This window comes from Ochotona princeps, chromosome 1, assembly GCF_030435755.1.
Source record: "Ochotona princeps isolate mOchPri1 chromosome 1, mOchPri1.hap1, whole genome shotgun sequence".
Taxonomy (NCBI): domain Eukaryota; kingdom Metazoa; phylum Chordata; class Mammalia; order Lagomorpha; family Ochotonidae; genus Ochotona; species Ochotona princeps.
Window position 1 is genome coordinate 18,870,750 of NC_080832.1, and position 21,961 is coordinate 18,892,710.

A 21,961-nucleotide genomic window follows, 5' to 3' on the forward strand; every position below is an offset into this window, starting at 1 on the left:
ATGGGTATTGTGACCTGCTCCAGCCAGGCACTGCCGCTAGCCCATTTTTTGAGGGTACTAGTGGGTGGTGAGTGATGCTGTTTATCCCAGCTCAGGTCCATGTGGGCAGGTGGCTTAGCCTAATTCCAACATGCCCTCCGTTCTCGCCTCCAGACCCTGCCCCTGGTAAAGCACTCTGTCTCAGCTCTCCTGCCTGCCTGTGGATGTAGTGGCCCTATCTGTTCCACTCCAATCTATCTCCAGACTGCTTTCCCCAGGCAAACTGCAGCCACCCCTCCACCCAGCCTTGGGCCAGGATGGCATGTCTGGCCACTGCATCAGCCCTGCCTTGTGCACTTTCAATGGCTGCAACTTATTGTGTGTGAATTACATCTCAACAAGATTTTTAAATATTTCTTAACATAGTACAAAGGTTCCTTATTTAAAAAAAATCATTTGGCATACAGAAGCTTTGGAAAAACCTATTCTAGACTAAAATATGACAGATGGTATTCAAAACATAAGGCACACATTGTAGAGAATATTGTGCTCACAGCCTGTGAATCTCATTGGTACTGGCAGCTATAGTTAAAATACTGCAGCATCCTATAAGTTCAAATGGAGATCTTACCATAAAGCTGGGCTGACCAGCATCTCTTAGACATAAAACAAAGTAGACTATGATCTTTAAAATCTCTCATTAACCCTCCTGATGTTTTTAGATACAGCCTGAATCTGGCAGATTTCCCTTCTAATAAAGAATCATATGGTCTCCCAACTAAAATAAATGAAATGTAAAATATACAACATGCAACCTCAAAGTAGTGTGTTCTCCCCACCTAGGAAATAGAATACTGTAGCATTGGTCTACATTCAGGACTCACGCATTGAGCTCAGCAATTAAATGTCTTAAAGGAATGCAACTTGATTTGAGTCGTAGACTAGGGCATATAGCACGCATCTCTATATCATCACCACTGACATTTTGGGCAGAAAATTCTTATGGGGACTGTCCTGTGTATTATAAGATGTTGAGTGGTACACTACATCTCTACCCACTAGAGTCCAGTAACACATCCCATCCACAAATAGACAAACAGTTTCAGACTGTCTCAGATATTTCCTGAAGGACAAAATTGACAATCATTGATATAAGTCAGAGAAAGATGAAACATTTTCCCTAATAATAGACCATGTGCCAAAACTAAAAAGTTGTATTCAAATTAGTACTTAATTCTGTTGATTTGAAATATTCAGGATATCATGTCAAAAGAAGCTTCACTGATATTTGCAAGTTTAAAAGACAAATTTATTTGTGACATTTCTGTATTTTAATCTGCGGTTTGGGTCCAATGCTGAAATATCAGCTGGGAACCATAGAAGGAAAAAAATTGTTGCACTACATTATAAGAATGTTCTTGAACCGCTGCAAACGAAAAAATTTCAAAGGGACAAATACATGATGTTATGATAAAATCTGCTAAAATGCTAAATATGAAGTGATGGATGTGCTAATTGTAATAATTTCAGAAAGTATACATACATCAGAACATTACATTGTATGCCTTATTCACACAGTTTTGTATGCCAAGTATACCTCAATACAGTGGAGGAAAAAATATTTTCTCTTTATTACAGGGAGTTTGCAAATACTTCTGATTAAAGACACCACCAGTCAGTGTGTGACAAACTCACTTCACTCTTCCAGCCTGCCAACTATGTCACCTACAAACAGAATTTACTTTAACATATGATCCAATGTGCTGAATGATTTTAAATGCAAATTTATTACACTGTGTAACTAGGATGTTGATGACATCTGCCCACACATGTTGATATGTCTTAATACAGTATCACCCTGTGCCGTTCATTCTTTCACTGAAATGCCCTCAGCCTGCGTCAAGGAGATTGTAATTAAATCACAGCAGCAGGAGGCTTACCAAAACTCCTTCCCAGGTTTCACAACCATAAAATTGTCCATAGATACCATGAAAGGAATGTAGAATCATATTCACTAATATCTCCTAGAGATATTATACCTACAAATCACATGCCCCCAGAACGGAATATTTGTACCTACAAATGTAACAAAATATAGACAAAATTTGTATGATTAAAACTGATAGTAGAAATCAAAGAACTATATAAAAGTATACTCCATGTCTGTGCATAGGAAGATTCGATAGAGTGACGATTAAACTCAGTACAGTCCTAATTAAAATGCCCCAAATTAATCTGCAGATACCAGCAAACTTGTTCAAAACTTTATATCTGTTTTCAAGACTTAACTTATTTTTAAAAACTCTAAGTTCTTGGGAAGGCACGCGCAGGGCCGGGAAGACGCTGCAGCCCCACGCAACCCACTGCAGCTTGGAGTGGTGAATAATAGCTCTTGAAGCCTGCAGTTAAAAACAATGGCCTCCAATAAAACTACATTGCAAAAAAACAGGGGAAGGAAAGCAAATGGAAAGAGTAAAAAGGTCGAAGAAGCAGAGCCTGAAGAATTTGTGGTGGAGCAGGTGTTGGACGCCGTTTGGCCAATGGGAAGGTGGAGTACTCCCTGAAGTGGAAGGAATTCACACCTGCTGACAACACTTGGGAACCTGAAGAAAATCTAGACTGTCCAGAGTTAATTGAAGCATTTCTTAATTCTCAAAAAGCTGCTTAAGAAAAAAAATGGTGCAAAAAGAAAATCTTTATCTGACAGTGAATCTGATGACAGTAAATCAAAGAAGGGAAATATTACTGACAAACTGAGTGGCGCGGCCAGGGCTCTTGACCCCAAACGAATAATTGGCGCCAGCGACAGCAGTGGAGAATTGATGCAGCTCATGAAATGGAAAGGTTCAGATGAAGCTGACTTGGTGCTGGCAAAAGAAGCAAATATGAAATGTCCTCAGATTATGATTGCTTTTTTATGAAGAGAGACTAACATGGCACTCTTGTCCGGAAGATTAAGCTCAGTAATTGTTTGCAGTGTGTGTGTGTGTATAAAATCTGGATCTTGGTTTTTTAATTTACTAGCGTGAAGAAATAACTACTTCCAATGAAAATCAAGTTTGATATGTTGGTTTGAAAGTAGTATCGGGGGAGCTGTGAATTTTCTTTTTTTTTTTTTTTTTTTTTTTCTTTTTGCATCAGTAGCACTGGTTACTTATAACAAATTTTGAAAGAGCTTTCTGTAGTTGCTTCCTTCATCAGCAAACAGTTGCTGCCTTGGAGAACAATTTTTCTAAACATTGTTCTCAGGGTCAGTACCTGATTCTCAATTCATGTCCGACGACCATTCTGGGTGGTTGTGTTTGTGTGTGTTCATAACATACTTTTATAACTGCTTTTCTTCCTTTTTTTTAAGATTTATTTATTCTTTTTATTACAAAGTCAGATATACAGAGAGGAGGAGAGACAGAGAGGAAGGTCTTCCATCCGATGGTTCACTCCCCAAGTGACCACAATGACTGGTGCTGTGCCAATGCAAAGCCAGGAGCCAGGAACTTCCTCCCACACAGGTGTAGAGTCCCAAAGCTTTGGGCCATCCTCAACTGCTTTCCCAGGCCACAAGCAGGGAGCTGGATGGGAAGTGGTGCTGCCGGGATTAGAACCGTCGCCCACATGGGATCCCGACGCGTTCAAGGCGAGGACTTTAGCTGCTAGCCACGCCGCCAGGCCCAACTGGTTTTCTTTCTTTTTAAATTCCATCAAAAGAAAAACCATGGAAAGACTGTTGCTGAAATGTCATCCTGAGCACCCTAAGACATAAATCCCTTCAAGTTAAACTGGAAAAATGCCATGCAGGCATAGCTGTTGGAATAATGCTGTAAGTCATTGGGACAGGATAGATAGTTGAAAAGAAGCCATATCAGAATTTGTCTCTGGATCAACAGTCGTAAATGCCGTAGCTTATCTGATCTTTATTGTTACTGATTAGTCTCCCCATTCAGATGAGAAAGGCAGACACCCTGCTGCCCTGTAAAAAACTTAGATAAACGAATATTGGACAGTTTCTTCTTATGAGCCATTACTCTGTGAAAGTCAAAATCCATGTGCTATTGTTGCCTAATATGTCACAATTCATGGAATTTCTAAGACATGGCTTAGAGATCTTGCCAGTTTAGGATCTGCTGTCACAGCAGGTGATCAGGCTATTGTAATCTGCATCATTGACCTGCATGTTTTGTGTTTGTCACATCTCGTTTCTCACATGGAGGCTCAGTCTGAGCTGTTCGGGTTACTGGTTCAACAGATGGCAGGAAAAAAACAATAACTTTGTAGTAATCAGAATGCTATCCAACTGTATATTGTTTACTTTATTGTAAATACTGGTGAACAGTGGTCAATAAATAGCCATATACCTTTTAAAAAAACCTCTAAGTTCTTGAAGAGCCCTTACTTTTTATAAAGATTTATTTATTTTTATTTGAAAGGCAGAGTTACAAAGAGAAGGCAAAACAGAGAGTGACCTTTCATCTGCTGATTCGTTCCCCAGATGATTGCAATGGCCAGACTAGAGCTGATCAGAGGCCAGGAGCGGGAGTTTCTTCCCGGAATCCCATGTGTGTAGAGGGGCCTAGGCATATGGATCTATCCTCTGCTTCCTTCCCAGTCACAAGCAGAAAACTAGATCAGGAAGTGGAGCTGCTGGGATTCAACAGACTTTGAGAATACAGGAATCAAGATAGTTTGCCTTTAGGGAAAAGGCGGACATGGAATAGAGCTAAGGAATTGACTAGATAAATGAAAGTAAATATGATCTCTTCAGTTAAGAGGGCTGGAACAATTTGACATCAAAACATACACACACACACATAGCTGTGCATTTCACAGAAATTAAAGTGTCTCACAGTCTTAATTGTAAAGTACAGAATTATAAATCTGAATTTATAATTATAAATCTATAAACTGTTAAAATCTATGTGGTTTCACATTTGGTAATGATTTTTAGATAAAATACCAAAGGCACAGTCCATGAAAAATGTATAAGATGTACTTAATTAAAATTCAAATGTCTGTTCTGCAAAAGACACTCTCAAGCAAGTGAAAAGACAAGATGCAGAATGGGAGAAAATATTTTCAGCACAGAATAACGCATTCAACACCGTTTTCCTTTTTCTTTGAAAATGGAATATCATTCCACATTAAAGAAAAACTCCAAGAATTTGCCTCTTCTAAACCTGCCCTACAAATAATACTCAAAGATGTTCTCTTGAAAGAGAAAAGGAAAAACAACTACCAAAACCACAAGCAAATGTGGAGAGTATCCCAGGAAAAGGACAACAGAAGACTAAATCAAAGAACAGCCCATTGCTAAAATGGCAGGATCAAACTGCCACCTATCCATAATAACATTGAATGTAAATGGTTTAAATGCATCAATCAAACTCCATAGATTAGAGGACTGGGTCAAAAAAGAAACACATCTATCTGTTACTTTCTGGAGACACATCTCACCAATAAAGATCAGAGGAAAAAAAACTGAAAGAATGAGAAGATGTTCCAAGTGAATGGTAAGGAAACACACGTGAGTGTAGCCATTCTTAAATCCGATGATATAGATTTTGATATGAAAAACATTAAAAGAAATGAAGAACGACACCACATAATGATCAAAGCATCTATTCAGCAAGAAGAAATCACCATAACAAATGTGTATGTGTCACATGTAAATGCATCTAGCTACATGAAACAAATATCAATGGACTTGAAGGGTGAAATAGATTCCAATACAATAATAGTGGGGGACTTTAATACACCTTTAACATCAATGAACAGATCCAAGAGACAGAAACTCAAAAAAGAAATAACAGACCTCACACAGACACTGGAACAAATGGACTTAGTTGATATCTATCAAACTTTTCATCCTATAGACAGAGAATACACTTTTTTCTCGTTAGTACAAGGAACCTTCCCCAGAATTGACCATGTTATAGGCCACAAAAAAAGCCTCAGCAATGTTTTTTAAAGATTTATTTATTTTCATTACAAAGTCAGATATACAGAGAGAAGGAGAGACAGAGAGGAAGATCCTCCATCCAATGGATTCACTCCCCAAGTGACCACAATGGATGGTGCTCTGCTGATTCAGAGCCAGGAGCCAGGAACTTCCTCCAGGTCTCCCACACGGGTGCAGGGTCCCAAGGCTTTGGGCCTACCTCTGCTCTCCCAGGCCATAAGCAGGAAGCTGGACAGGAAGTGGAACTGCCGAGATTAGAACCGTCGCCCATATGGGATCCCGGCATGTTCAAGGCAAGGACTTTAGTCTCTAGGTTAAAATATAATGCATTTTCTCAGACCATCATGGAATGAAACTAGAGAAAGAAGGTAAAACATCCATGAAGACATGCAAATACATGGAGATCAAATAATATGCTACTAAATGAGCAAAGGGTTACAGAGGAAATCAAAGGGAAAATTAAACAATTGTTTGAAACGAATGAAGGCATCAGCACACCATATCAAACCAAATGGAACACAATCAAGACAGTGTTAAGAGGAAAGTTCATCTCATCAATGGTTATGCTAAGAAATTATAAAAGAACCAGGAAAATTAGTTCACCTTACAATTGAAAGAACTAGAAAAACAACAGCAAAGCAATCCCAAGATTATTAGGAAAAAGAAATAGCCAAAATAGGGGAGCAAATAAACCAAATAGAGACCAAAAAACAATATAGAAGACTGATGAATCAAAGAGCTAGTTCTTTGAGAAAATCAACAAAATAGACTGCCTACTAGCCCAACTAATAAAAAAATGAAGATAGAAGATATACATCAATAGCATCAGAGACGAGACAGAAAATATAACAACAGATACCTCAGATATACAGAGATTTATTAAGAACTATTACAAGACACTATATGCAAACAAATGAGAAGACCCAGAAGAAATGGATAGATTTTTGACACATACAATCCACCAAAACTGAACCAACAAGCAATTAATAATCTAAATAGACTTATAACATGTACTGAGATCGGTAATTAAAGCCCTTCCAACCAAGGAAAGTCTTGAACCAGATGGCTTCACTGTTGAATTCTACCAAACGTTTCAGGAGGAGCCACCCAAATTCTCCACAAGATTTTTCCAAGCAATAGAAAGGGAGGCAATTCTTCCAAAACTCTTTCTATGAAGCCAATATTACCTTAATACCAAAGCCAGAGAGAGACACAAAAGAAAACACAGACGTTTATGCAGGATGAACATAGACACAAAGATCCTCAAAAAATATTAGCCAACAGGATTGAACAGTAACTCACCAGATCATTCACATGCTCCAGATGGGATTTATCCCAGTAATGCAGGGATGGTTCAACACTTGCAAATTTAAAAATGTGATATGCCACATCAACAAATTGAAAAATAAAAGCCATGTGATCATTTCAATAGATGCACAGAAGGCATTTGATAAAATCCAACACCACTTCATGCTGAAAACCTTAAGCCAGATAGGCATAGAAGGAACATTCTACAACACATTAAAGCAATATGCAAATCTCAATGACCTCATCATATTAAATGGGGAAAGATTGAAAGCCTTTCCACTAAAATCTGGAACTAGACAGGGATGTCCACTAACCACTACTCTTCAATATAGTACTGGTAGTCCTTGGCAGAGCTATTAGGCAAGAAAAAGAAATGAAAGGAATTCAGACTTGAAAATGAGGAATCAAAATTATTTTTATTTGCAGAAGACATGATTCTCTACAGAGAAGAACCAAAAGACTCGGTCAAGAGATTATTGGTACAAGAGACTTTGCAGAGTATCAGGATACAAAACTAATGAACAGAAATTGTTGGCCCTAGTGTACACAAATAATTCCATGGCTGAGAAATAAGTTGTAAGCTCAGTCCTTTTTAAAATAATGAGAGGAATATTACATACCTAAAAATTAAGCTAACTAAATATATGGGAGAACTGCATGAAGAAAACTATAAAACATTTTTAAAAATAGAAGAAAACATTGAAAAATGGAGAAACTTACCATGTTCCTGGATTGGCAGGATCAACATTTTCATATTAAATCAAAATTTAATAAAATCAAAATTTTCATATTACCAAAAGCAATATACAGATTCAACACAATTCCAATCAAAATCCCAACAACATTCTTCTCAAAAATAGAGAAGAAAATACAAAAGTTCATCTGGAAACATGAGACCACGGTAGCCAAAAACTATCCTGAAGAATAAAAACCATGCTGGAGGAATCACAATTCCAGATCTCAAGACATACTACAGAGCAGTGATTATCAAAACAGTCTGGTACTGGTACAGAAACAAAGAAGATCAATGGAACAGAATAGAAACACCAGAAGGAAGCCTACACATATATAGGCAACTAACCTTTGACAAGAAAACTGAGATCAGGGAAAAACTCTGGTCTCTTCAAAAAATGCTGTAGGGACAACTGGATGGCAGCTTGCAGAATTAAGAAGCAAGAACTGCACCTGTCACATTACATAAAAATCAGCTCTAAATGGATCAAGGACCTAAATCTACACCAAGAAACCATCAAACTCTTAAAGGAAAACACAGGAAGCACTCTCCTAGATATAGGAATGGGGAAAGACTTCTTGGAAGACATCAAAAGCACAGGCAGTCAGAGCCAAAATGAACAAATCAAACTAAAAAGCTTCTGTACAGCAAAGGAAAAATTTAACAAAGTGAAGAAGCAATCAACAGAATGGGAGAAAGTCTTAGCAAACTACACAAGTGATAGGGGACTAATATCCAGGATTTACAAAGAGCTTCAGAAACCCAGGGTCAGTTAAAAAAAAAAAAAAAAAAAAAACCCTGAGAAGAATTAGGTGAAGGAAATGAACCGATATTTTTCAAAAGAACACATTCAAATGGCTAATAGACATATAAAAAGATACTCAGGCTCTCTATACATCAAGGAGATAAAAATGAAAACCATGTTGAGGTTCTACCTAACTCCATGAGGTTAGCCTACATTCAGAACTCTACTAACAACACCTGTTGGCATGGATGTGGGGAGAAAGCTACCTCCTCCTGCACTGCTTGTGGGAGTGCAGGCAGTACAACCACTATGGAAATCAGTATGGAGAGTGCTTAAAGAATTGCAAATAATCCTTTCGTATGACCCAGCTATCCCGACCCTAGGAATATATCCAAAGGAAAAGAAAATTCCATATGAGAAGGAGATCTGTAATCTTATATTTATAGCAGCACAATTTGCAATAGCAAAGACACGAAAAAAAAATCCAGACGCCTATCCAAAGAGGAGTGGTTAAAGAAACTATGGTACATCTACTCCATGTAATATTACTGAGCCATTAAAAAGAATGAAATTACATCACTTGCAATTAGATGGTCCCAACAATAGACCATTATGCTCAGTAAAACAAGTCAATTCCACAAAGACAAACACTATAGATTCTCTCTGATATAAGGCAGCCATCATGCAAACTGTAAGATAAATAACCCTTTCCGTATTGTTTTTGCTGCATCCCATGTGTTTTGATATTTTTGTTCTCATTTTCATTTCTTCCAAATAGTTTCTTTTCTCTTGTCAAATTCATCAATGGCTCATGGGTTGCACAGTGGTATCATTTTACCCAAGAAGCTTTTTTGCTTCATTTCTTCACACAAGCATTGCTTATTCAGTGGCATGTTTTTCTACTCCATGGGACTATAAATTTTTTGTTTTAATTTCATACCTGTTGTTGATTTATTATGTGGCTTATCATTTAAGGATATATATATTGTGATGGTGCAATAGAGACTATCATATTCAGATGTGAAGATACAATGCAATGTGTATCCCTACTTCTGAATCAAAATAGACTCCCAATGAAACAGTTGAACAAATCTAGACGATGGGATGCCAGACTGTCTGACATTGTCTGGACCAGCAATGTCAGAGTACACTTAAATAACAGACTGATGAATTTATGACTGCTTATAAAAGACTACAGTATTGTAATAATATGGGGAAAATCAGTTGGGGGTGGGAATTGGGGATGGGGTGGGAAAATTCCAGAGTAAGGAATTGTACCATAAAATTTAAAAAATGGAAGCTAAGAAATGATAAAAAAGAAAGACAAAAAAAAAGAAATATGGGTGCACAGATATTAAATAAGCACATGCAAAGATGTTCCTCATCATACTCATCAGGGAAATGAAAATGAAAACACTAAAGTACTACTGGAAGGGCCAAATTTCTAAACACTGTCAACACCACATGATGGTAAGCTGGTGCCACACCATACAAAATGGTGCTTGATGTGCCACTACTAGAGTTCTTGATCTGCTAGCCATCAGATCTGAGAGCTGCCCGAACCTATCTTGGGTGGAACCTGTAGGATGCCATGTTCACAGAGCCAGAAATGAATTCACTCCCAGCTCAGTACATGTACATATTGTCCATAGCCTTTGCCTCCTTAAGCAATGTGGTGTCTAATTCAGCTCTAGGGGGCTGACTGGGCTGTGAAATCCTTCCTGTTCCTGCACTTCCCTTCTAGGATCTGCTGCTCTGTCTCTGCTCCTGGTCAAATCAAACAGACCACCACAATGGGCAGTTTTATGGTCTGGGTTCACCTCCTGAGCTCCCCCTTGAAAGCCCCTTCCCACCTTGTTGTTTATGGAGTTTCGGCTGCTGCTACAATTCGGATCACCACTCACTGAATGCTGCTGGGTTACCAGTCATTGCAACACCACACCATTGTGTCTGCTGCTTTCCTGTTTCTGTCATTCTCCAGGTGCCCCTCTGCTGCTGTTCTGTCTTTTCCTATCTCCTGGAATATGCCCTGTCTGCTTCACACTGGCTAGTGTTTCTCCATTTGTTTCAATGTGTCTTTACCCTATTCCACCATCTTGATTCTCCCTCTATACAGTCTTAAAGGCACTCCTGGTCCATACCTAAGGAAAAATGTGTCTTTCTATGAAATCTGATTTTTACCTTTGATATATGGTGCTGCACATTAAAGCTGTTTAGTTACATAGCTTTTTCAAGGAGTATATGGTTGTTTCAATCTTCCAGGCAATAACAGTAAGTTTTTTAGAGCAAACGATTCAATATAATTTAATAAATATTTATTACAGATATGCTATAGCCCTTAGATGTTTACAAATTCAATTCTTGGATTTGTGGAACTTCCAGTGACTGTTTTTATGACTGATTGTATGTCACTTAACTGACATTTCCTCTGAAACTCAAATATGATGGCTTCTTTCTGTCTTTCCCAGTGGTACTTTATAGAGATACTACTAGGTCTTTCTAATAGTATGTATTTTCCTAATTGCTGTCCAGGAACTTCTGAGAATGCTTCAAGAACCAGGTCATCCTTTCAGTTCAAACTTATTCAACTCTGAAATAAATTCTATGATCCCTAGACCCAGACTACAAAGGTCGGGTAAGAATGTAACCAACGTGAAAAAAAATTAGCTGTGACATCTTATTCTTTAAAAATATTTAGTGATTGATTCAAAAGGCAGAGTGACACAAATATATATATCTTATTGGTTCACTCCCCAAGGAGCCCTCACAAATTCCTTTACAAGATAATCTGAAGGAATTTCTACATTAGAAGTAGGATACTAGATTTTCTACCAGTGCTATATCTACAATGCCATGTTACAGTTAAATAATAGTATGATGGAGTTGTGACTATTGCTGACTATTGTGACTATTTCTGGCTATACTACTAGATATGGGGGAAAACGGGTGTGGGAAAGATTGGGGAGGGAGGAAGTGAATGGAGAAATCCCTACACTTATACATCATATTATAGAAAATAATATAAATTTTTTAAAAGGAGAGAAAAACAAAGAAGCAAATACCTTGCAAATCATATGACAATACCAAGTCACTGAACTAGACCTAAATGGAGTACAAACAATAAGTACAACAACAAAAAAGGGTTGATTGTTTCAAGTCATATTCAAATTAACAGTCTGATACCTATCAGAAAATCAATAAAGATACATTCGAGTTTAGTCATACAATTGAGCAAATGTACCTAACATATACAGCATTACACCCAAAAGCCATAGAAAACATTTCTTATCATCACCACAGGGAAATTTTTTTTTAGACTAGGCCATCAATTGGGCCACAAATCAAGTTAGCGTAAATTTTAAAAGATTTAAATCATAGAATGTATCTTCTCATATCACAAAGGAAGAAAACATCACACCCAAACATGAACAACATTCACAAAAGCCTGGCAACTAAACAGCATGCTACTGGAATATTGCCTTTATATCAAAATACACAGAACTAGAGGAGTTCATCTTGAGTGAAATACGACAGACAAAGAAATAAACATAGCACATGTTCTTCCACATATTTGGGCATTAGTTTTTGAAAAGAAATGCCTGTATTAATATTGTGGGTTTTTTTTTATTGGAAAGGCAGATATTCAGAGAAAAGGAGAGACTGAAGATTTTCTATCTGCTGGTTCACTCGGCAAGTGGCCACAACAGCTGGAACTAAGCCAATGCAAAGCCAGAGCCAGGGGCTTCTTCTGGGTCTCAGACACAGGTGCAGGGTCCCAAGGCTTACGGCCATCCTCTACTGCTTTCCCAGGCCACAGGCAGGGAGCTGGATGGGAAGTGGAACAGGTGAGACATGAATTGCTGCCCATATAGTATTCCAACAGATGCAAAGTAAGGATTTAGCCACTAGGCAAAGGGCCCATGTTGTTGCAATTAGTTTGTCAAACTATGTTTTATGTATTTGTCATACCAGTGATCAAGAAGGATGTATTATCATAGTTTAAATGGTCTATTACTATCTTAAAATTATATATGAGTGAAATGGACATCTTTCCACTTGATTATTATTTATTATATTTTACTGCATATTTGCTGCTAAACAATATTTTTTTTACTTATTGAACTATTTGCTTAGTGCAACATTAAGCCTTTGACTAAAATGTAAATTGAAAATATGTTATAATATAAGGAAGGAAAAGATATAAAGAGAAAGAGGGAAGGAGGAAGTAAAAAAGAAAGGAGAGGGAGAAAGGAGGAAAGGAAATATAATTATAGCTATAAAATATATTGAATGTGTTCTCCTTGTATAGCACATTAACATAATTGTGCTATAGTAATTATCATAAATTTGTTGGGACTCAGAATTTAATGTATTAATAACTTCCTTTACAAGTAAAGTGGTAAAGAATTGAAATGAGAAAATTAAGCTGATTCAGCCTAGAAATCTGAAATCAGACTCACTGGGAGGAGCACAGTCTTCTTAAAAGCTCTAAGGGAAAATCTCTTTGTCCTGTCTAGCTTCTCATGTTACTGTCATCCCCTGCCTTTCAGCCACACTATGCCAGTCTCCTTGGTCATAGAACCTTCTGTGTCCTATCCATGTTAAAGCTCCATTTGCCTTACTCTTGTAATGCATTTTTACTAAGGGACAGAGAGTCTAACTCAGGATAATTTCTCTAGTTTAAGGTCCTTCCCTTAATGCATTAATATTTTGTAAAAAAGTTATTTTTATGGGACACAGAGAGAGAGACAGAGAGATTCTACCAATTCACTCCTCAAAAGCTGAGAAGCCAGGGCTAGTCCCCGCTGGAGCTAGCTCTCGATCAGCATGAGTGACAGGGACCCAAGCACTGTGCTGTTATCTGCTGTTTCCTGGAGTGTGTATCAGCCAAGAACTGGTAAGAAGTGGTGAGGAAACTGAGACCAGGTGCTCTTCTACAGAATGTGGCCATCTCAGGCAGCGGCCTAACCACTGCAGCAACACACTCCATTTGTCCATATATAGATTCCTTTTGCATGTACTCGATACTTTGAGGATTGCGATTTTACTCACTATAGAGTGAAAGAGGGATGACTTAGACAGATACAAGTTGCCTTTTGCTGAATCTTCAGTTACAAATGTTTCATAAACAATATGTTTCCAGTGCCTATTCCCTTTCAGTTCAGGAAGAAATATAGAGGGCAAAAGTGAAACCAGTATGCAGAGACAATTAAAATGTCTCACAGACTCTGCCCATTGTGATTTCTGTTTAGAGCTTTAGTTTATCATTTTAGACTTTTAGCACTTGGGCCTAGCACAGCAGCCTTGTGGCTAAATCCTCACCTTGCATCTGTTTGGATCCCATCTGGGCACAGGTTTGTGTTCTGCCTTTTCCACTTCCAGTCCAGCTCCCTGCCTGTGGCCTGGGAAGGTAGTAGAGGATGGCACAAAACCTTGGGACCCTGCACTCGCATGGGAGACCCAAAAGAAGCCCTTGGCTCCTGATTTCAGATTGGCTCCACTCCGGCCGTTGTGGCCACGTAGGGAGTGAATCAGCAGACAGAAGACCTTTCACTATGTATCAACTTCTCTGTATATCTGCCTTTCCAATACAAAATAAAATAAAATTAATCTTCAAAAAAACCATTTAGGATTTAAATCTTTGCAATTAAAATAAGTGTTTTGAACATAAAGCAAAAGAATACAGATCTAACCAATCACAGCTGGTCATCTTGACAGGCTTTTTTCATCCTTGTACCTGCTGCGAGATTATGTGCTCTCTCCTCTCCAACTATTCTCCCTTGCCAGTCAGCACAGGAAAAGGCTGGAACAACAGACAATCCACTGTGTGCTAGACAAGCCAATATCTGTGCGCAGAAAGCACTTGGTGACCTATGAATCCCTCGGGGGCAAGGTTCCAGCAAAGAAGAGGTGAGTCTTAAAATCCCTTTCAACTCCTCCTTTGCACAAATGGCCTCCTAACTGGAACTGGAAACCACTACCAAGTCTCCAAAGCCCTATTTGCCTGCATGTGACTTATGCACCTGTGGCTCTTTGAGAGCTACCTGAGATGAACCCTGTGGCCGCTTTTAACAATGAGTTTGCAGTGTGCTGGTTTCTGCACTGCCAGTAATGTCTGATAATTAAACAATACCTTTCCTTAGTTCATTACTTCACAATAAAAGACACTTTGAAGTGCAGATTATCCTTCTAAGGTTGTTAGAATACATAAGTAGAAAAAAACGTTTCTCCCTACTTAATATTTTCAGTTTAGTCCATCATACTCATTTAATCCCAAATAAGGAGCAAAGTGAGAGAATTATTATACCCACCTTCAAAGTGGGAAAACCAAGTGTTACAAGATAATTTTTCGAAAACAATAGGAGCGTGACTCTCATACAGATATAGAAATGAGTACATGTTAGAGATTTTGTTTAACCCCTTCAATGCAAAAAGCGGATGTTTGAATGGTCTCAAGAAAGAAGTCACACAGCAGAAATTCATGAGATGAAACAATGTTGAATTTAATGGCAAACAGAGGCCAAACTATTATACCATCAAGGCTGGAAGGGTGGGGAGGAAGGAAACCAGTAGAGGATAAGAAAAAATGCCCATGGATTCTCAACCTGGATACAACCAGATTGCCTTTAGATAACCCAAGGAAGTGTGAGCGCAAGACGCATGTTTCCAAACCCGAAATGGATGTGTCTTACATCTTCTAGAGCCACATTTACAGTGCGTTCTTCAGTATGATGTTGTTCCAGCTCTGAGAAAGGCACTGTTTGTTGTTTTCATCAAGACAAATAGAACTGTCAAAGAAGAAGGAGGAGCAGAATGAGAAGTAAAAGAAGAAATAAACGAATGTATGAAAGGTAAATTGGCCAGAGGTCTCCTGCACAGGTTTGAGACTCGCTGAGCCATCCAGGAAGCCAAGATGCAGCTGAACCCAAGTCATCAGAGATGCCTGGCTTCTCACACACAGAGATGCAGCTCCTGAGAGGAAGCCAAGCACAGAGCCTACTCTGACACACGTGGCTTCTCCTGGAGTTGGAACAGCGATTTCAAACTGGGGAGAAAAATGACTATCAGTCTGCTTCTCACTCCAACAGGAACACTCAGCATGCCCAAAGGCCTGTCATAGCTCAGACTGAATGGCTGAAACAACACAAGTTTATTATTACGCAGCTCTGCTGGCTGCAAGTTCAAGAAGACCCGAGTGCCAGCTCGGTCAGCTTCAGGTGATAGCTCTCTCCCTGCCTGTGGCTGGCTGTATTTTCATCACATCACAGTGTCCTCACACTGGGGAGAGAGAGAAAGGTCTCCTTTTTTAAAACTGCTAGAGTCCAGCACTAGCTGAGTTTCGGGACTCAAGAAGGGTACATGGAATAGGCGTAGAGAAAAAAAAAAAACGTATCACTACAATTCCAGGATCATAATGGACAATGCAAGAAAGCTGTCCCCTTTATTTAGACAGAAACAGTCAAACTCTGGTTCACACTTGTTACATCATGGTCAAGTGGGTGTTTCCAAGGATAATTCTGCTGTTTGTTTCACCTTTAAGCAGAACCCTGTGGTCAGGAAGTTCTCAATAGATGGTACATATTAATCAGTAACACATTCCTACTACAATCCTCATCCTACAACTTAATCTTGACTCAGTTAAGGGAGGAAATGCATCACAGAAGGAGGGAGCTAAAGATCAAGGATGGTCAGTGGGGGCAGCAGAGACAGGGCCAGAGAGGGCATGAATTGTAAACGGCCCTTTTACTAAGGCATTATCAGCAACATCAACTTCCAAGCTCACATTGGTAGTAAAGACCAACTCCGCAGTGGCAGACAATGCCTAAGTAGATCACAGAAATCTCAGCGAGGTTGTCCGGGTGTCTGTGCAAAGGGAGGTGGAGCTGCATTCAGATGGTTGTAGAAATAGCCCCCGGCCCTGCCATGTAGCGGGAAATAATAATATTATTATTTCTATTTGTAATTTATTTGAAAGCTAGAAATCCCAGAGAGGCAAAGTCCCAGAGAGCTTAAACACTCCCCAGAAGGCCACAATGCCTAGGACCAGGCCAGGCCAAAGCCAGGAGTATGAAATTCCATCCAGGTCTGCCATGGATATGTTAAGGTCCCGAGTATCTGTCCTTGCTCCACTGCTTTCCCAGGCACAAGTGAACTAGATTAAGATGAGGAGTCACTTGGATTCAACCTGGAGCTAATATGGGATGCCCATTCACAATCAGCAGCTTAACCCACTGTACCACACTGCCAGCCTGAAGCTTCTCTTCACGCATCACTCATCTCACCATGAAAGTTTAAATTTCATAACCTCATCCAAATATCTTTCAACACATCCACAAGCACAATTAAAATTGGGAGGGCTTCAGTATATTGTATTTTGGAAGACACACTCAGGACAGATGTGTGAATTCAAATGGGGGCTCCTGCCAGGGACCACAGGGAATAACACATTTAACCAATAGAACAGGATAACAGAAAATGTTCCATAGATAGAAATTGAATGTGTGCATGTGCTACATGTTTTATTTGATAATCTGAAATTACAGGTTTAGATGGAATGATATTAATGAAAGAAGACAGTGTCATTAACAGGTTTGCCTCCCACTAATGACCTAAAAATGTGACAACTGAAAAAACAAAAGAAACACAGATAACTGTTTCAGTATAGGCTGCCCCAGAAATCTAGGCCATTGTCAAGTCCTGGTCCCTTTGGGCCTTTTGCTTAGAAAAAAGGCACTGCATTTTTTTTCCACTTGTCTTTTTATTTTCCAAACCTTTCCTAATCTTGTTTAAGAGTATATCTTACTTAAAAACTGACTTTTAAAAGAAAAGTATCTCAATTTTTGACCCAGACGGCTACACACAGCCTTTCTATAAGAGGGTGTCTTATTTCTTTTGTTGTTTTGCTGTTACTTTTTAAAAATTTTTGATTTATCTTTATTTTAGTTTTTAAAATTATTTTTTAAAGGATGTTTACATAGTTGATCAGGGTGGGGAGGACCAAGGATTAGGGGAAAGTGGGTGTGATCATTGTTTTTTAAATTTTCTATTTCTCTTTCCTTATTTGGGGGTGGGGGAAGATAAGGGGAAAAGCCATATGCAGCCTCCCAACCAACCCAGTACCCAGGAATAGGGAATGACCACCCGATATCAACCCAGGGTCCTGATGTGGCGCATGCTCCAAGGCTTCTGCCCAGATGGTTTTGAGAGTTCTGAAATGTCAGTCTTGCTGATCCAAGGATGAAGGAATGTTGTAGGCTAAGGAGCTGATTAGTGCTCCTTGATCTGGACAGGAACAGGAACCTGGCCTGTGGCTAAAAACACCTAGATTAATTGGACTCATCTGTATCCAATTTCCTGTCTAAATTAGGACTTGGGGGAAGAGTATATAAGGAGAGGTAAAAGAGCAATAAAGAGGTAGGATGGAGAGACTTCCACCATCACTGGACTCATGTCGGTGCTTCATTCCCAGACCCTCTCCCTGTCCACGTTACTGGGAGTGGGGGGTCTGGCGGGGCCTGAGTCTCCTCAACCAGATCCTTGGGCGCACCTGCATGGTAACAGCTAAATCCATGAGTCCCAGGGATAGGGGTCCAGCTTTGCCCATATTGCCTGGCTCAGTTCCATGAGCCCTGCTAGAGGAATGAGTCCTCCTCAGTGTAGATGGACTGCTGGATGGCAGACCAGGGCATACATAGAGGACATGGTAGCCCACAGAGTCTTGCAAAGGACATCTGATAACAGAGACTGGAGAACAGAACATGGACAACTACCCCAGCCAAACTATGATAGCAAATATCTGAGCAAATGGAGACTATAAGGTCAATTGTGTTAGCCAAAGGATATTGGAAGGGATTATTCATTCATAGATTGGTGAGATCAGCAGCATTTCAGAACTATCACATCCACCTGTGCAGAACTTTCAGAGCATGTGCCACATTGTGACTCTGTTTTGTTTTTTAAATATATGTATTTTTTATTAATTACATTGCATTATGTGACACAGTTTCATAGGCTCTGGGAATCCCCCAACTCCTCCCCGTACCCTCCCCCCATGGTGGATTCCTCCACCTTGCTGCTGTATTACAGTTCAAATTCAGTCAAGATTCTTTCTTTGCAAACATATACCAAGCATAGAGTCAAGCATCTTATTGTCCAAATAAATTCAACAGTTTCTTGGGGAGACCATCTCTGGTCTGAAGGCTGAGCTGGCAGAATATCATCCCTATCAATTAAAAGCCCCAACACAACATCAACAATTTACAACATCATGGAATTAACTGACATGGTATAGAGTAAACAATATGTTGGAAAATGCAAGTTCTTAACCACATCCTGTGACTACTTCATTGACATTTCAATTTTAGTTTATACACAGAACCAGCTGCTACACACCTTAAATGGCTTTAGGGTACTATTCAGCTGTCTCGTGTCTATTTTCATTTTAGAATTTAGTGTAGTCTATAGCATTGAAGCATAATTCTACTGAACTTGGCAGATTTTAGGATAGTCTAAACTGGCTTATAACTCTAACAAGACATATGTCAACAATTGAGGTACAGAAGAGTTTTAGGCAGGGTGTGCAAAGAAATCTTCAATACCTTAGTGAGGAGTAATTAATCTTTGTCCTATCTAGTAAGGAATGTGTGGTTGATATCAGGTGGCCTTTCCTCATTCTGGGGTCCTGGGATGGTAGGGAGGCTGGACATGTCCTATCCCCTTATTTCTTCCCTAACCCAGAAATGGAAAGAAGAAATAGAATGTTTGGAAACAATGATCACACCCACTTTTCCCTAACTCTAGTTCCTTCCCACCTCATCTAAAATAATAATAATTTAAAAAAAGAAATGAACAAAGAAAGAAAGAAAAAAATGGAGCTGTTGGGACTGGCATCATGGGTTAATAGGGTACTTTCATGTGCCAACATTGGTTAGGGGGTGCCAGTTTGTGGCCCATCTACTTCACTTCCATCTAGCTTCCTGCTTATGGCCTGCGAAAGCAACAAAGAATGGCCCAAAGCCTTGGGACCCTGCACCCATGTGGGAGACGCAGAAGAAGCTCTTGGCTCCTGGCTTTGGATCAGCTCGGTTCCAAATGTTGCAGCCATTTGAGGAATGAAGTAGTGAATGAAAGATCCTCCCCTCTCCATCTCCCTTTTTCTCTGTAAATCTGCCTTTCAAATAAAAATAAAAAGGAAGGAAGGAAGCAAGGAAAGAAAGAAAGAAAGAAAGAAAGAAAGAAAGAAAGAAAGAAAGAAAGAAATGGAGCCATTGGGATTTGAACCTTAGCTCACACTGGAAGCTCACAAAGGAGTTGCTTAGCTGACTGCTCCACAACAGCAGTTCAATAGCATCATACTGAGCAGAGAAAGGTGTCGCTTCCAATAAGATCCAGAGCTACAGAAAAATGTGTACTTTCATCATTAGTATTTGGTATAGTTCTGGGAGTTTTAGCTGGAGCTATTAGGAAAGAAAACCAAATCAAAGGAATATAAATTGGAAAGAAAGGAGTCTTATATCTCTGTAGATGACAAGGTTCCTTACCAAAGGGAACTGAATGATTTCACTAATAGACAATCAGAACGGAATTTGGCACAGTTGCAGGATATAAAATCAATCCACAAAAATCAATAGCATTTTTGTACACCAAGAATGTTCTAGCTCAGAAAAAATTCACAGAACCAATCTCATTCACAATATGTATACAAAATCTAGGTATCTTGGATAAATTTAACCAACAATGTAAGAGATACATAATTAAAACAATTAATGAAAGAAATGGAAATAAACAAAAAAAAAATCTGGAAAAACTTCCAGTAAGAATGAACTATCAAAATGTCTATACAACCCAAAGTGATTTACAGACCCTGTGATCTCCATCATGATAAATTTCAAAGACATTCTTCAAAGATCTAGGAAAAAACAATTCTGAAATTCATATAGAAGCACAAAAGAACCCAAAAGGCTAAAAAAAAAAAAAAAAGATGGAGGAATCACAATACTTGATTTCCAGATATACCATAGGGCTGCTATAATCAAAACACTCTAATACAGGCATAAAATTAGATATGCAGGCCAATAGAACAGAACAGAAATACTGTAAGTTAGTCCATGCATCTATAATCAACTTATCTCTGACAAATAAGCCAAAATTATTCCCCTGAGAAAGGATAGTCTCTTCAACAAACAGTAATGGGTTTTGGATCTCTACACCCAATTTTACCCCAACTCCTATTTTATACCCATTTATCAAAATTAATTCAGAATCAGTCAAACATATACATTTAAGACCTGAAATAATGACTCACCAGAGAAAAACATAGGGGACATCAGTCTCAGTGAACATTTCCTGGATAATACCCAGACAGCACAGCAATAAAAGCAAAAATGGACCAGTGGGGTTACATCGAACTGAGGAGCTTCTGCTCAGCCAAGAAAGCAATTACCAAAGTGAAGAGGCAACTGAGAGCATGGGGAAACTGTATGCAAACTCTGCCTCTGATAAAGGAATTAGTAACCATAACATATGTGGAGCTCAAGAAACTGAACAACAGCAAAACGAACAACCCACTTAAGAAATGAACAGAAGAGACGAACAGGGATGCATAAAATAAAAAGTCTCAGCAGCACTAGCCATCAGGGGAATGCAAATAAGAACTACAATGAGGCATCACTTCAGTCCAGTCAGAATGGCGATCATCCAAAAACCAAAAATAACAAAAGATGGCGAAGTTGTGGACAAAAAGCTATGCTACCCAAGCACGTTGTTGGTGGAAATGTAAAATGGTACAACCATCATGAAAAACAATATGGAGACTACATTGAAAACTAAAAGTATAACATATGAACCCAATGTTCCAATTAGGAGTATATCCAAAGGAAATTAAATCAGCTTAAGAAAGAGATATTTGCACCGCCCTGTTTATAGCAGCTGAATTCACACAAGCAAAGCTATGGAATCCACCTAGATGTTCATTAATTGATGATTATGTAAAGAAAATGTGATACACATGTATACATACACATACACAATGGAAGATTACCCCACCATATAAAAAATGAAATCCAGAAATTAAAAAGAATAATGAATGGGACTATACTACATAAAATAAGTCATACCAATAAAGAGAAAGTATGAAAATTGTGTGGCTGCCATATCACCTGGAATTTTGTTACACCTAATTTCATTGCATCATGCCATGAAAATAACAGTATATCCTTCTTTCCCTAGGTTATATCCTGATTAT

The 21,961-nt window shown here is 38.9% G+C and overlaps 1 pseudogene; it reads left to right on the top strand.

The window, feature by feature from the left end:
- Positions 1-2,393: 2,393 nt before the first annotated feature.
- Positions 2,394-2,946, top strand: LOC101516024 (chromobox protein homolog 3-like; annotated as a pseudogene).
- The last annotated feature ends 19,015 nt before the right edge of the window (positions 2,947-21,961 follow it).